Below are 18,027 nucleotides of genomic sequence, written 5' to 3' on the forward strand. Positions count from 1 at the left end.
TTCAGAGTCTTGCCCCACTCTAGGAAGAGTAGTGCTTAAGTGACTAGAGTCACTTCCATGAGATACAGTATTGTGATGTATTACATTTTACATTAATAAAATGAAGTCCATTTCTTCTCTTACGTATGTGTATAGTATGCTGTTTGAAATAGTAGATTTTTTTAATGTTTCAATAGCTTTTTATTAAAAGAAAATGGAAATGGAAACCACATTTCTTAAATGAATTTTATCTCTATGGTAGTTCCAGCAATTCAGATCTGTGTCAGTGCCAGTTTATTGCAGTCTATTTTCTCCTCAGTGAGCATCTGCTTAACAGTTCAGTGCAGATACAGACAGATAGGAACATTCTAGCACGCACCTAACTCCACCCTGGGGCATGGCAGAAGTTACTAAGGGTACTAATCCATCTTTTGAAAGCAAAAAGATTTTGGTCAAGCAAGATGTTTTGTCCATTGAACAGGTTAAAATTGTCTTGGAATAACAGAAAATGATGATTGCACGCTCTCCTTCCGCTCTATCCTTAACTTTTTTTTTCCCTAGAAGCAGTATTTAAACAAGTTGTTCTATAACATTTATATTATTCTTTGTACACTTTACCCTGGTCTGCATATCATCGGTCTTGTAATGTAACTGAACTGCTATGACCTATGACAAGCTGCAGAGCAGTAAGCCATGAAACTCCCTCAATTCATGTTTTTGCCCTTCCTCTTTCTCTACATTGACTACAGGATTAAGTTATTTTTTTAAGGTTTATTCACTCTCAGGTCGAGAAATGAATCTTACTATCAGGTGGAAAATAAGTACAAGATTGAAAGTAAAGTGCTCTTGTCTGTGTTTATAGAATTGTTTAAGAAATACCATTTTGGTTAAGCAGAGCATGGAAACAGATATAATTATCCATGCTATCTAGACTGGAAAGAGTGCTGCGAGGGAGGAGGAGGATGGCTTCCTGCTCCAGTAAAGGCAGGGCGGTTTCCCACAGTGGAAGAACTGTCCTTGCTGTTTAGCAGTGCCCAGTCAGCCACAGATTCATGAAGCCAAATGAGGCCAACGTTCTTTGAACAATAAAGCATGAAATAAGAGTCCTCTGTTCTTACTTTTATGCTCCGTAAAGAAATAAAATTCTTTTTGATATGTTCCTCTGTCAACAGGCTTTATTGGAGCAGTAATCCCAGAAGGGAAGGATCTGGTTGTAAAGGTCCTCCTGCAGGGTTGGGACGTTGCTGAAGGGACCTTCTAGGTCACTGGGCTCAGTCCCATCACTCTGAGAGGCCCTACCTTATACAGGCACACAGGTAGGTACTTGCTGATGGTGATGCTGCTTCTGGCATGCATGTGCAGAACTATACTTACCTAGAGGGGTGCTTGAGTGCTGGAGCCTGTGTACTTGGTGGGGAAAGAGGAATGTGTCCAGAGCAAATGGACCCATTTGCTATCAAACAAACAAGAATTGTTTTGCCAAATTAAATGTTCATACTTTCAACTGGAAAAACACACAATGAAATATATATGCTTCAGATATAAGATTTCAAAGTAATTCTCAGGATTCCTACTGCAGTGTCACAATCTGAGTTTGATGAAGGGAGCTGGCTGTTCTCTCCCACAAGAGACCATTGCACGGACACATAATTTTTCTTGCTAGTAGAAGGTCTGGCTACTGGAGCTGTATGATGAGGCAGGGGAAAATCACATGGGTGGCTTTGGATCTGTACTTGGCAGCACTAAGGGCAACCAGACCAAGGCTTTCTGCTGTACCTTGGTTTTGATTTTTTTCCCTCCCAAGCCTTTTCTTACATTGTAATTTTTGCTCCTGATACTTGTCACAGCAGTGGGAAGCAGGAGGGAGTTTATTCAGGTTTCATAGCTCCCCATTCTTCCTGCTTAGTCAGTTGTGTCTCTTCCTGTCAGACAAGTGAGATACCTGTGCCACTGCCCTGGTGCTGGTACAGCCCTGACTTTGAGGAGTCCTTTGAGGTCACCCTCCTCTGGCTGCTGATAGAGCATTGCCTTAGCATTGCCCACACTGCTGGCTGTTGCTTTAGGCACACAACAGAGTTGGAAGGGCTGCCACCCACTTCTCTGCCAAGAGTGTGGTACAGGTGTCTGCAAAAGCAATTAGGCTAGAAATCCCTCTGGAGAGGAGAAGCACTGGTGAGGATAGAGTAGGGTCCCCACAGATAAGGAGTGCCTCTTGGGGCATAGGAATCCCTCAGAGAGTTGGCAACTGGATCTCCTAGGTGTGCTACAAGAAGTTTTGAGGAGAAAAATTAATCTGCATACCCTTTAGATGGCATTCACTCCACACTGACATGTAGTGGGAGACTGCTGTAGGGAGAGGCTTCAATAGGATGTGTGCAGAAACCCACCCTCTGAACATCTCTGGCTGAAACTCCCATTCTGTTACAGCCAGAAAAGTCTTTTAGCTCCTCACGTCCCTGTGACCTTGGTTTGGCACAGAGTGAATACAAAGTGAGGAGCAGCTTAGTGCTCAGAAGTGTAGCTAGTTAACTACAGCTGTCTTAGATCACCCTTCGAGATCTACAGATTGCAAGGCAGGAATGGGGGTGGGGGGAGAGGATTTAGTCAGCTGATGAGCCTGGCTTCTATGTCTCTTTTAAGAAAGCGGATTTATTGGTATTAAACATGTCTCTCTTAATGTGGGTGATTTAAAATGGAAATTGCCTTTGAAAGGGGATTTCCTATTAACTAGCTGAGAAAGAAAAATAGGATAATACCATCATCCCTATACAGGGTCCATAGATGAGATGCAGGAACAGAATTATTTGGTTAACTGCTGCTTCTTCAGAAATTATAGCTTCTCTGTGGGAGTGAACCTTGCTCAAATTCCTCCATGAGGAATGGTTGTATAGATGCTTCTACAAAGTTATTTTTTATGGAAAAAGCAGCAATCTTACTGGGTCCTTTGGGGTTCAGGTAAGAACACACTAAATACTAATTCTGAGGGCAGGATCAGGAATGTGTCCAGCTCTTCCAAGTGTTATATTTGAGGCCAGATGGAGACAGAGATGCTAGAAGACTGGAATGAGTATTCACTTTTGTTACCATGCAGTTAATGCCAATCAAAACTTGGATTAGTTAATGATCTTAGCAAGAAAAAGAAAGCCTTGTCTATACCCAAATTCGCACTAGTTTAGTTCAGGTTGGCCCAGTTATCAGTTTAATTAAGTCTATGCAGCCTCTTTATGTGGAAGAATTGATTTACTTAATCTGAACTCTTTAGCTTTGGTTAAAATACATCTGTACAAGGGCATGACTGTATAGCCAATGGAGATGGAGGTGGATATATGTAAGGTAGGTCTGGACAGACCAAATCCAGAATTCCTATCAACCAGCTAGTGCACATGGGCAGGGCAATGCCACATTAGTATCATTATATGCCACAATTAAGATTTTCTAATGTCTGTGTACTATATCATGAAGCAGTGTAGACAGGCCCTGTCAAATCTAGCAATCAGTTTGGGGACCAAGGCCCTTCCCCAAGTCATTCAGTCAGGGCACAAAGCAACATGATTGGAAAGAAGCAACCTCTAATTCTTCTGTCTTTAGGTGGTCGACTTGGAGCAAACCATGGGGGTGATCCCAACCCCTAATGGTGATCACCTGGTAAAAACAGTGTCAGCTGTCGGGGCTGCCCTCATATGACCACCCATACCAGACAGATGGTGCTGGCATGCATCTGAGCTCAGCCTTCTCCCGGGGTGGCTTCTGAGATTGCCCAAGGCAGCCTGGGGAGCCCCTTTCTCAGCTGTGCTGACTACAGACAGTACTCGGCTCACCCTGAAATCTCTACCCCCTCTGAACTCAGCTGATTGCAGGCAGCAGGGCCAAGCCTTCAATTTCTTCTGAGTGCCATGAGTGCCATCCAAAAATTTACTGCCTCCCAGTTGCTCACCGTATCTGCTTAAAAACTCCAGAAGAGTGAAGCACAGACATGACCTTCTGTCTCCAGCTCTCTCATATAGGAAGTTATGTGATGGTAAGACAAGGAATTTGGTGTTTGAGAACCACTAATGCTGGTCCCAGGAGGTGCTGTGACTGGCACCTGAAGAAAAGCAGAAGAGACAGATGGAATAAAGAGCAGCAAATAGTCAGTTGTGGATTGTGGATCTTGCTGCTGTGTATTTGTCTCCTGCCACTGTGGTTTACAGCCCCTGAGGAGCTCGTTCCCGAAGTCCCAAGAGAAACAGGGATCTGCCTACCCTGTGTCTGGGGTGGCTGGTTGAACCACTCTCCTCCACAGGATGATCATGTCATTGCACCTGCTGAAGGTCTGCAAGCACAAAGTGTGTTCTCAAAGGCAGATAAAAACATTTTGCTTCATTTGAAAGACTGGACTGAGGCTGCAGGAAATACTCTGTGTATTGCAACAATCCTGTTGAGGGGAAGGAGGATTTAAGGGAGGTGTTGGGCACTTGGATCATTTGTCTTGGTCTGATGAGAGGAAGATGACCCTTGGGATATTGCATAGAATTGTAATTTAGGTTGGAAAAGACCTTGTGTGATTGTGTGAAGGGCAGAGAGATGTAGTTAGGCCAAGACCTGTGCTAAGTCTCTTCCCTGGGACTCAGGCAATGCAAGAGGGCAGTCTGTGGCGACTCTCAGGATGTGGAGAGGCCAGGGGGTGAATGGGGGAATGGTGGAGGTAAGGGTGGATATGTAAGTGTAAGGCTTGTGTTGCAGATATGGCTTCTGTCCCAGGTCGCCTTCATTGGCACTCTGCAGTTGTGCAGACCAGTTGGCCAGTGTGGCATCTGGAAATGGGGCTGCTCTGTGTGGATGATGTGTCCTGACCACCCGTGGGGTGTGACCACCAAGACAAGGGGAAAGAGACAAGGAGTAAGACAGCACACTGGTGATCTGTGCAAGTGTCGTGGTTTGAATCTTGTTTTCCCCCAGAGGCTAAATTAAGTGGTAGACCCCAAGGGGTGGAAACCCCTGGAAGTTTTGGAGTTCTGTCCAATGGGCACTCCTGCAGAAATGTAAACATATCACAAGCTCACCGGAAGAGATGAGTTGTAGTTTGGGTTGTTGAGGAGAGGTGGCCATGTTGTAGAGCCACGAGGAAGGGGCTCTGAGCCCCTTGGGCCCTCTGGGCCCTCCCAGCCCCTGGCTGGGGGGCTGCAGGGACCTGGAACAGCATAAAGCTGGGCTAGGTGCCTGTGGTTATGCCGGGAGATGTTTTCTCCATGGGCACAGAGCAGCAGCAGGCACTGACCAGAGAAACAGTGGCAGAGAGCCAGGAGAGATAATACCTGAACTGAAGGAGCAACAGAAGCAACATGCAGCACCAGAGAAAGGACTCCTGGAAGGAGAGCCGGGAAGAAGAGAGAGCCAGCAGCCTGAGAGACAGAGTTCTGGGGGTAAGACTGTACCAGCCCCCCAAAACTCCTTTGAGATCCCTCTGAGGAAAGAGGGACATGGACTCCTATTAAGGAGAAGAGTTTTAGACATGCAGCACCAGAGAGAGAGAGGAGCTGAGAAGCTCAGAGCGTCCCGGAGCTGGACCGGGACGGCCAGAGGAATGTGGGGGGAGTTGACCTTGGCTCCCCCCCCTTGCACTGCTGCCACGGTGGCAGCCTGAGAGACAGGGCACAGAGGCCCTGCAAGGAGCTGAGTCTCCTGGAGATACCAGACCGTCACGAAGACCCCCCCTGTGTCTTCGTGATATGACGTGGTGATACGACCTTGTCTGGGGTTACGAAGCCCACGGAAGACCCCTCGGTTGGAGGCGATGGGGCCGAGAGAGGCTTGAATACCTCCCTCGTGAGTGCTGGCAGAAATCCAGCTATCAGCTGCTGCATGTGGAGAAGACAGACAGACTGCTGCCTCAGAAGATGCTGCTGCTTAAGGACTGGAAGGGATCTGTCCTTCTTTCCCTCCTGGACTTTTATTTGGAGGGGAGAAGAGATCTGATCCACTGTAAATACTATATGTCATGGTAGAGATAGTTGTGATCATGTGTATAATGTGATATGGTATTTATTTGTATAGTCATTGTAATATATTCCCTTTCCCCCACTTTGAGTCTGGTGTGTTTTGTCTGGAAAAACCCATCTCACATTAGGTTGAGATGTGGGAGGGGGAATGGAGCTAGGGAATTGGATTGTGGGGCTATCTCAAACCATGACAGCAAGAGAGTGATATGTTTGGTGCCTGTATGAAGGTCATTCCAAGTTGGACTTCCTTGGCCTCTGTGCTTGTGTGTGCTGGGAGCACGCATTGATTAGTTGTGGGCATTCTGGCTGCTTGTTAATGGTAGGAGTGCCTGGGATAATGCTCTTGGTTGATGAGGGAAGAGAAGAGGAAGGACGTGAGTAGATCTGAGCTTTGCCTGGATGGAAGAGCTGCTGGAGACAAAATGGTGGCAGGCCCATCAGCTTTGGAGTGGATTTGCAGTGGGTTGCTGTGATCTGCCATAGTTGGTTGCTTGGAGGAATTTTGTTGCTTGGCAACCCTGTTGTCACCATTCAGATGCAATATCCGAGGAGGGGCACTTTGGAGAACTCTCACTGGGAGGAGAAGGGGGAGGTAGGGGGTGAGAGTGGGTACAATAACCATGGGGATAGGGAGCTGATGAGCATCTTGATGCTATATGGGGATATGGGCAGAGCAGGTGATGAGAAGGCTGGGCACCCTGTCTTGATACTGACCAGGGTTTTGAGGAGATATATGGGGCATGAGGGTATGGGGACCCTGGAACATTCCTCCCCATGACTTTGTGAAGGCATGCTGGTAAACAATGGGGCTATCCATCCAGCCAACATGGTCTTTCTCAGAAATTCGGGCTCAAAGACCCTGTAGAGCATACATCTATGCTTCTGCAGAAATTAACTGAGAACAGGAAAGCAATGGGACAAGTTGCCCAAGGATGGAGGCTGTGCAGTCTCCATCCTTGGATATTTTCAAGACTCATCTGATTAAAGCCTTGAGCAACCTGTTCTGATCTCACAACTGACCTTGTTTTGAGCAAGAGGTTGGACTAGAGCCTCCTGAGGTCCATCTCAGCCTGAATTATTCTGTGATCCCATGACTGCCCGATGGTAAGGAGTGGCTGCTCTTACTTTGTCACTGTGCTGTAGGATGCCCACAGAACCAAGCACTTCAGGTCAATACATCACCTCTGCAGTTCCCAACCCTTGCAGCCATCAAGAGAAGCTTGAAAACAAAAATGTCACAGAAGCAATGACAGTCAGATTTGCAGTTAATAGTGAAATCAGTTGTGAAACCAGTTGTTCATGTTCAACTCCTCAAAGGAGATTATTCTCCTTTCATTGCAGCATACCGAGGTACCAAGCAGTTCTGAACTCTGTCAGAGTTCAAAAGAAAGAGCAGACTTTTAAGGAAACAGTCCTTTCTGATGAAAACTCTGAAACTGGTCTTCTGAGCAGTAAATCCAGGGGGCATTTATCATCCGTCCAAATGCAAGATACTTGTTATCATACAGCCTGAGGCCCATCATTATGACCCGAGATTGTGTGATTAGTTAGTTCTATTCAGCAAGCTACTGGTAGCTGCACAGAAGAATAACGCGGATCTTGGTGACATTTAGAGGGGATGGGGCTGTCACCAGCCTGGTATTGCTCCTCTGTGTCCCAGGAAGTTAACCAGTATGAGTGGTCTCACCATGCTGTTTCCATTAAGTAAAGAAACTGTACAACTTTTTTTTTTTTTTTTGAGCTGGTTTATTTACAGCTAGTGTACCTAAGGACTTGTTTCATGATTACTGTAGAAGCAGATGATCATGACCAGTTTCCCTGCCTTACCAGTCAGGAGATACTTAAATTAGCTGTATGTCAGCATTGTGTTCAAGTGCATCAGTGCCTCTCAGGTAAGCTGTCCTTTCAGATCACTGGGTTTTGAAGCTGTGGTATCATGTGTAGTGGAAACCTTCTCAATACTAGCCTGGCTCCAGCTTCTGGTGACCAGAATAGTCTGCTTGGGTCTAGTGCCCTCTACCACACATGGTCATTTCAGATGGGGATTCCTGCAGTCACTAGCACAGTCCTCCTCACTCTTTTCTTGAAGATTTACATGTTTGGAATAATGGTAGTTGAAGCCAGACTTTCTCTGCAGCAATTATGGTCCCATGGTCTCTCTTTAGTATGCTTAGAGAGGAAAAATACTCAGTTTGCATTTTTTGGGGATAAAGGTTGAGGGAGACAGTGGTAATCACCTGAGGAGCAGAGACTGGCTTGAACTCAACTGTTAACTTTACATTGCATGGATGCCTGCACCCAGGCCTTGCATAGCCTCCATCATCTTATCCTATTTCATTTTTTTGTCAGGGATCCTATAGCGTGGGCTGCTGGCTTTTCTTCTGGTGGAGACCTGGATCAGGACCAAGGCCTTTTCCAGAATCATATCTATTCTCAATTCTGGGACCCAATATATCTGGATGAAGAGGAAAAACAATTATGGCCCCATCATTTTTTGGGAAACTATTTAGATTTTTTTTTTGCCCAGCTGCAACTGACTGACTGATTCCTGCCTCCCTGCTGGAGAGCATCAGTTCTGGGAGACGGGGACCAACACTCAATGGGTCCATGCTGTTCTCTGCCTCTGGGAAGGCCAGCAGCAGCAGGTACAGGTGCTTGTATACACGCGAAGATCTTCTGACATGCTGTGCCGTGAATTTGCACATCCAATACTGTCAGCACGCAGCCTTTAAGGCCAAGCGTGCCACACACCTCAGACTGTCAGCATACAGCCTTTAAAGCCAAGGGTGGAGAGGGACAGCTATCAGTTTCTGTCAATGGGTAGCAGCCTAGTTTGAGGCACTGAGATTGTCACAGGAGAGGTAGGCACTGGCATGGTGTACACTTTTTATCCCATCATGATATGCCCCATGTCACAGCACACCTTGTAGTGACCCGGAGGGAGTACTAACAGTTTTAGTCAAAACAACTTCTCCAGCTGCTGGACCTGTGGCTCTGCAAACTGTCAACCTGAGGTGATGGCTCATCAAATGAATAAAAAGGCTTCCTATGCCTTTATAGCATAGGAGCTGATGGACGGGTGAATGGGATGTTTGACCCACTGTGTGTGCATTAATGCAGGCAATATTGGGTATGTGTTGGATGCCCACATCTTCAGAAGTTCTCTTTGTCGTGGCCAGGTCAGGCTTTTTTCTGCCTGTGAACAAGAACTTTTTTAGCACACTGCCACCAACCTATACTCCAAATGATGTACCTTATTCTTGCGTCTCCTTCTGGACATGGCTGGCCATCACGGACATTGCACTAGGCCTTCAGGTCCTGTTGACTTTTCAAAATGTGCATTTTCAGTCAGTTTCCTGTAACAGCATCCCAAGGTTTGCTGACATTTCTGTAGCCTGTTCTGGATAACACAGGAAAGCAAGGCCAACAAGAAGCCATTTCATCAACACTGGATTTGCTGAATTCAAATCTACCTTTGCTCAGCCCAACAGAGCCACCAAGCATTGGGTGACTTCTGGTAGGTAAAGGTCCCTTTTGGTATTATATACGTCTGTGGCAGAATGGAAGTGAATATAATTCACAGTTATAATTAACCAGTCATAGAATCATAGAATATTCTGAGTTGGAAGGAACCCACAAGGATATCTGAAGTCCAGCTCTTGGCCCTGCACAGCGCAGCCCCAAGAATCCCATAATGTTCCTGAGTGCGTTGTCCAAACGCTTCATGAACTCTGGCAGGCTGGTGCTGTGACCACTTTCCTGGAAAGCCTGTTCCAGGGCCCAAGCATCCTCTGGGTGAAAAACCTTTTCCTAATATCCAAGCTAAACATGCCCTGACATAAAGTCATAGCTCTGCCAAATACTGACCTCTTCATTACCCTGTCCAAGCATCTCTCTTCTCTCTGCATCCCTTGAGGTGCCACAGGGAACAATATAGCTGAGAGACAGACCCTCTCTAATGTTTCTGAAGACAGAAATATCTGGGGAAAGTGGCATTAGTGATATCCCTTTTCCCTGTGCGTTTACGTCATTAGGTTGTGGGCTGTCCCTTGTGTTATCTGTGCCACTGAGACAGTGTCCTCTGTCCTCTACAGAGGCTGTGCTGCAACAACAAAGTTGGCAAAGGCAAGAAGATGGGGGCCTCAGGAAGTTGAGTCATGCAAGAGACACCAACCAGTTTATGAGAAAAAATGTACAATTCCTTCAGGTAGCATGAAAATACATGGCCATCCTTGGCCTAGAATAGGGACATGACCAACAAGGACAAAACAGCCTGCAGGTTCGCTTGCTGTGGGCATGAGAAAGCCTGCTAGCACATCAAGCCCAGAGTACTGACTCCTGACTGACAGAGGGGCTGAAGAAAAGTCCAGCTGCTCTTTTTGCCAGGGCAACAAACCACAGCTCCACAGGAGTTTTATGTACTTGCATTTAAAGGGCACAACAAAGGACAAATGGCCTTGTTGTAAACCCAAACAACACAACAGCATAAATACAGGGGAATAGCATGAAAAGAGCACAGAATATAGTCACAGATTTCCCCCTTCTCAGGCAAACCTACTTACAAGGGCCAGAGGAAGCCAAGATTTTCACTGTGAGCTGCTTTAAGCTGTCCTTCCAAATAAATGTTGCCTTGCTGTAATGCCCAGCCTCTGTCCTTGGACTGGGAAAGTTGCCAGAGTGTGGCCAAAGCTCTAGGTGGACATTTTCTAAAGACGATGAGGGGAGAGGGACAGAACAGCGTGTGCTTTTCGGAATTCAGTGCTTGGTAAGGATGAGGAAAAGGCATGCCCCATGCACAGGAGTGGTTCATATTTTCCATTTTCCCACTGCCAGGGCATAGAAACACAATCAGCACTTGGATCCTGGAAGTAACATGATGAGGAGACGATACACTTGCAGGCTTGCTGGAGGATGGAGACTGGTCAGCTGAAGACATCCCTGGCTCCGAGTTCATAATCACTGTGAAGATGAAAGATAGCCCATATTTGAGTAAGGCCTGGTCTTGGGATCAGGTTTACAGCTGATGTATGGGGAAAAAAAAATATCAGAGCATTAGATATTCTGTGGGCAGTGTATGCCATCAATATACTGAGGTTTGAGTTTGGGTCAGACCTAACGTGAGAGCAAAAATGGGCTACTGGGGTTTAAAGATAAATGTTGATCCATGGCAATTTGATGGTAGATTAAAAGATGCAGCTGAATTGTATCAGAGATATTTCACTTATTGCCTTTTCCTAGATGTCTATGTAAAGGAGAAAAGAAGGTGGCAGTTTTCTTTAGAATATAGAGGAATCTGACAGAAATCTTAATGCTTCTTCCAGCTAGAGGGCTGAATTATTGAGTCAGCTGGCTCACTTGGAAACAGCTCAAGCAAAAGAAATCTGTCTCCATCTGCATAAAGTAATTTGCCAAGGGTAGATCTCTTTTTTCCAGAAAGGTGTGGTGATGGGGCAGCATGATAACCTCAGTTGCTGGAGGTAGATATTCTTTCCCAGCTCTGTGAATATTCAGGTTTAGCACATGCTTTCCCATCCTTTCAATTAATGAGACTACTACATAAACTGGCAGAGGAGCAGGTGACCCTGATTCTGCCAGCTCTCAACTGACCATGGACACAGTGGTTTTCAGAGCTACTTTTGAGCTCATTAACATCTCTCTTCTGTTTGCCCCCAGGCAAGGAGCTGTCTTTGGGGACCACAGCTGCATGCTAACTGAGCTAATTTTTCACTTTAAAGTGTGTCTACAGAAAACATTTGTCTTAAATTAGATGGTCAATGCAAATCTACAATAAATGGTGGAGTGAACACCTAACGCAAACCCTATGGGAACATCTCCAGCACACCAGCTCTTGGCTTGCTGGTGAAATCATTCTTACTTCTGTTTCAAGGAATGCTTTCAGATCCATATTTCTGCATTAGAAAAGTGATCTGCTTTTCTAACATCATACTAGTCCTTTCTCAGAATCCTTGTCAGTACAAATAATATTTTCCTTCTCTACCATTTCTACCTCTGCACCCATTTGGTGAGTTATTTGCAATACCATCTGCTTCACCTGAAGGTGAACGAGAGGAACAGAGAGAGACTCAGTGCTGTTATCAACCCTGAACTTTCCTGAACAGAAGCAGGATCTGTTGGGATGTCGTGATCTACGGGGATTTTCAGAACTGCTGCGCCAGCAGGGAGCCCAAGCTGGTGACACTAACCAATGCCTCCTCTTTGCCATGTTGCCATTAATGTGAGTCCATTTACTGAATATACCCACTCCATATGTACATCTGTGTAATAAATGGTATCAAAAGTTCTGATAGAGCTTGCAGGTGAAGGAGGACATGGGAGGTGGGTGGGATTTCATCTTTGCTTTCCGTACATCATTTCCCTGTGTTAAGAACTGAAAGGAATTCATGGAGAAAAGACAAACCATGTGTTCAGCAGGAAAAAAGTAATGATGCTTTGCTGACAGTACTTTTAGGTCATAAGGTGTTTAAACAAAAAATACATTCTTTGGGAGAAAATTAAATATTTGTGTACACTGCTGCTGCCAACTTTTGCCTTAGAGGTGACAACTATTTTTAAGAATGAAGGATTTATTTTTTACCCGCAGTAACTTAATGTTCCAAGTGAGTTTATAATAGCGTTGATTAAGTGGTAGCATTTAGTTTGAGTGAAATATCAGCCCTGATGTACTCTTCTTTGCTCCAGACACTTGTATCATTCTTGGAGCCATTTAACTTTACTTATTCCTTTCACAGGAGGCAGTTCATGTTCTACCAATGCCCCATTGAACAAGCATTAAGGATTTGAAGCTGCATAAGTGAAGTTGAGGTATTCTGGTAGCCTGAAGAAATCTGTGGAACAGCAAGTGAAAAGCTGGATATGTCCCATTGCTTAGGGCTTGTCTGCTACTTAACTAGCATGTAGGCCTTCTGCTTATTTTTGATAGCACCAATACCGTAGTACTTTGACCCAACTATAACACTCAGAGCAAAGAAGTGGCAATGTTATTAACTTTTTTATTATCTAAAAGAAAGCAAGATAAAAGGTGAAAATCAGGAAGCTTAAGCACCTGAATCTTATTGCCCTGCATTTTTGTAGTGGACAGTTTCCCTTTTAATAGTGGGAGCTGGAAAGCTAAGTTTCTTGGAATGCAACTAGCTGAGCTTTTGCCTTTATATGGATATTGTAGAGTGGATCCCTGAAGGTGTTTGCAGCAGCTCTCAGTAGCATGAACAGTAAACTAGATAATTGGTGTGTTGGTTCTCATCCAATAATAATTTATTTCCTGGGAGCAACTTCAAAGCTTAATCCTAGAATTAAATCCCCTATTCCTCCTTGGGATTTTAATTTAGTTTTGAATGCTCTGATGGATCCTCTGCTAGAATATTGAAGATGGCTTTCAGACATAAGGGCGATTTTTCTGGCTGCTGTATGCCCTGTACAGAGAATAGGTGAATGGAGGCACTTTCCTGAAGAAGCTCTTTTTTAGCTTTTCCTCATGATAAGCTGGCAAAAGCTACACCTTATCTCTTACTGAAAGTGGTTTTCCAGTTTCCTTTAAACCATGAAGGCAATCTGCCTAATCCATTTTGCAACTCCTCCAGTGAAGAGAAGAAAGAGTGTCATCACTTGAATCTAGAGAGAACCAATAAGACTTTCATCAAGCAGAAAGTTCATTTTAGAAAAAAAACCCAGATAATCTGTTTGTCTTGTTAGAGTTGGAATAGGGTGGAGATGATTGCCGGGAGGGCTATGGTTTCCCATTCATTCAAGTGTGTCAGGAAACCGTATCTTGTTAAGACCAGTGAGATGGGACAAAATCTCCAGCCACTGGAATGATCTTTGCACCCCAGAGGTGGACGAAAAAGGCATCTTAGAGTGATGCAAGGCAGTGCTTCAACCTTTCCTTTCCACTTTGAAATGGCATGGTAAAAGGGATGGCATATATTGCTAATGTTTGTACCGTGCTTTGATGATACACAGTACAGCATCTGATGATAATTACTATTTATTATTTGATGTGGTGCCTTTTGACGGATAGGTTCTTCAGTCTGGGTGTGATATAGGTAGAAGAGCCATATATCATCTTAAAAAAGTGACACTGTCAGTTTGAAATCTTGTCTGTGCTTTTGCAGTTCAAAAATAACACATTTCCATTTGAAAGAATGAACTCCACAGTTTCTTAGTTTAATGTGCATGTATTTCATATATAAATGGCCATCCAGGAAAACCAATTTCAGTGAGCCTGACATTCCATACTCAAAAGAATAAAACAAGTCTATAAAGACACAGTGAAAGCTATTTCTCCTTTAATCTACTTCACACTGTTTTTGATTCTGCTTGACAAAAAACCAGTCTGTTAGTTGTTAGGATTTCTGGGGACAGACTGACCATGGCAGAGACAGTAGGGGATGCTGCAATTTTTGTGATGTAAAATGATGAGAGCTCAGCTAAATCTCCTGGTATGTCAGCTGAGAGAACGTGTGTAACACTTCAAAGCAACTGCAACAGTGTTCACAATTTTCTTCTGCTGGGCTGTTGGCAGGACGATGTGAGTGTCGTCTGAGCAGCAAATGAAAAAATCGGTCTCCTTGTGCCCAGGTGTCTTTGCAAGAGACTGACCAGAACATACCCCCACCCAGTGGCTTCTGGCTCAGTCCTGCTCTTGCGTCTCTTGGTCCCGAGTCACATGCAAAAGAAAAGAAAAAAGGTTTCATGCCAAAATTTAGCTGCATCCTTCAGGCAGGTGGTCATGCCACTGTCAGGTTTGTATGCTTGTTTCTCCACTTGCTTTGCCTTTAATTAGCTGATAAAATTTCTTCATGCTGTCCTTTATGCATCATGACATGGCATCCTTGTTTGTGGACCTGTGTGACCGGTGTTATGGTGATCTTCCAGAACTGACATAGGCCTAGTACTTGAACACCAGGACTTCCCACAGTGTCTCAGACAGTGGGAAGATCTGGGACATGTGCACAGAAGTATTTGGCTACTTTATAGTCAGATTGGCTGGGTGGAGCAGGGCACAGAGCACCGTATAAAAGCAGCTGGACTCTTGGTGACCATGCTCTGTAGCCAATGTGCAAACATCCAAAGGAACACTATAATGAAAAACCTTTTTTTGGTGTGAATTATCCAGAACAACTGATCCATTTCATTGATTATAAGAAATTGCTTTTCACAGACATGGCTTTTCTTTTACTAATGCACGTGTGTGTGTGTTTGAGCAGAGGACCTATGAATTGCCAGACTTTGCCCTTAGCCAAAGACCCCATTTATCTAGGGACATACTGCACTGGAACTGAGCTATGATTTTATGAAGTCAGCAGGGCATTTACTAAGGGTTAGAGATACTGTAGGGCCTTTGGTCCCTGTCAGTGCTGGCAGATGCTGTTCTGTGATGGCAGAATGGCTCTGCTGCTCCACATCCTCCCCAACACTGTCACTGCCATATCCAGCTCTGGTTGCTTTTGATATAAGAACTTTCATCTAAATTCTTTTATCTTAGGCAGGACAAGAATAATATAGCCCTTAATTTATAGTAAACACGAACCCATTTAAAATAAATCCCTCAATTTGTCTTACAAATAACATTTAAGTGCTTTTGAATTGAAGAGATGTTTGAAAAACCATTTCCTATCAGAGATGCTATTTGTTTCATTTTATGCAGTTCATTCATCTTAGTTGATTGGAGAAAAAAATAAAAACCAACTCCAGCTAGTGAGAGTAAACCCTGTCATAGTACTATGCTGCTGGAGATTTTGCAACATTTTTAATTTGGAGCCTACCTCCACACACATTATTTACAATAAGTATTACATCTTAATATGAAAGTAATTTTGGAGTTAGACGCTGTGCAGAATCTCAAGAAGATAATTCTGAATTGACTGGCATTTTTGTGTGCCCAATTTAAAATTTGTAACTGAACCTGATTTCTTTGGTCAGGGGGAATGCACCAATTTTCTCTGAAAAAAGTATCCAGTTGGACACTCGGGCCCCTAATGGCTATAGGGAACTTGGCCCACATGATTTATTTAAGAGACAATTATAAATATACATATGTATGTTTATGTAAGATGTATATAAACATCTGTGAAGTAGAAAGGCAACTAGTCTTATCCTTAAAAGCAAACAATAACACAGTCTTCCATGTACCACGTAACTGTGGAGTTGTGTAGTTTTATAAAGAAAACTTATGGTTGGTGAATTCCTTCATCTTAAGGTCACAGAGATTTATAATCTTAAATATTGCTGACTTGCTTAAAATGATTGCAGTTGCTCTCTTCTGGTTGATAGACCTCTTTTCAGAAGTTGTTCCTAAGATACTTCTTAATTCTCCATTCCAAGTAATATGCTGGATTAAAACCACTCCCTCTCTTCTTTGTCAAGCACCTTCTCTGCTTGTTTCATCCAGAATAATGCAGGAGGACCTGCACAGTTGTAGTTTATCCCTTCTTGCCATACAGAAAGGAAAAAACATTCCTTGGCCAAATCTTATCTGCTATTCTTTTATCACTTTATCAGTGAAAGGAATGGGAAAGTCAAATGACTAATCTCTTCAGCTATTAGCAACTTCTGTATTAAGTATCACTACAGTTCTTTCCTCCAACTATTCTGAGATAATTTCAGATTACTTCAGGCTTTGGCTAATATGTCTTCCATTTTTACTGAAATTAGAATGAAAAATATCATAGTCACTTTTTTAAAGCATGCCTAAAAGTGTTAGGAAAATCTTTCTAGCAGAACAGGCCTTACCAGCACCATCAAGAAGATCCTGGCTGTTGGAATTAGAATACTGGTGTCTGCTTTTGTCAAAGAACTGAAACACAGATTGGTATTGCTTGTGGTCACTGCAGCTACATGAAAAATACCATTGTACACACACTGTACATGGAAACAGAAATTCATTCAAACTCCAGATGGCATATTGATATATATGCACACAGTGCTACAGCCACACTGCCGCCCATAGCCTTCCCTACACACCAGCAAGCCCTATTTGGACCACATAAATTGATTCAAATTGAGACATGACCTGAGCATTAAGAGAGAACAGAACTGCTCTGGTGCTTTCAGGAGATTTTCCTCCCTCGGGAACATTGGCCATATCCATGTTTTGCCCTGCAAATACATACCTGCTCACTGGAACTCAATTCTTTGGCATGTGGGATCCAGCTCTCCTTGCCTGTCTCTTGAGCAGTACCTTCCTCACTGCTCCTGGACATAGAGAATGCTAGGTAGGTACAAGCCACTGTGTTTTCCTTGAAGGGTCCTTTCCATGAGAGGTGTGCAAAGGCTGGACAATGCATCAGGACTGAAGCTAAGCAGGTGTTGGGCCTGGCGCCTGATTTCCTGCAGGACAAGTGTAGCTGACAGGGAAGCATGGGGAGTGCTTTCCTCAGTGCTCTTGTCTCTAGGGGCTCACCAAGGACCATCTGAGCCCATCCAAATCTCCTACCAAGACCCATTCATTGGCAAGGTGGGCATCTGAGACCCTAGAGTGACTACATGTCCTGAAGGCTGCAGTTGGCACTTCCACCTGGAGGGGGTCTGCTTTGTCACCCTCTCTGTCTTTTACTGGTTAAGGGCAGACTTTCCCTAGGACCGTTTTGCGGTGCTGAGGAGGGTAGGTGGGCATGCTCTGCTCAACCACCCAATGCTAAATCTAGGCATGGAAGAGGACAGAGTCGGATCTGTGACCACAGGGTGGATCACCGTGCTGGGGCGAGGCTGAGAGCCCCATGGCCAGCAAGGGTGCAGGCATCCATTGGCCAGGGCAGGACGAGGATGCAGATGCATGTTGCTTTCTGTTCAGGCTGATTTCACGTTGCTTAGCTTCCAAGGGGCTCTGAGAATAGCAATTAAAGCACCGAGCTTAATTGTGGAGTATCCAATTTGGATATTAGCATTATCTCTGCTCTCACTGCTTTCTTTTCGTTCAGATCTAATTCTGCTGCCTGCCTGCTGGCTGGGCGCCTGTTCCTTTCTTCTCATTATTACTATTTTATGGTTATTGTTAATGTATTTTTTTAAGCATTCCTTCTCTCCGTCGCTTCCAACCACCCGAGTCGCGGTC

The sequence above is a fragment of the Manacus vitellinus genome, unplaced genomic scaffold, assembly GCF_001715985.3.
Source record: "Manacus vitellinus isolate BGI_N305 unplaced genomic scaffold, ASM171598v3 scaffold_5_pilon, whole genome shotgun sequence".
Lineage (NCBI taxonomy): Eukaryota > Metazoa > Chordata > Aves > Passeriformes > Pipridae > Manacus > Manacus vitellinus.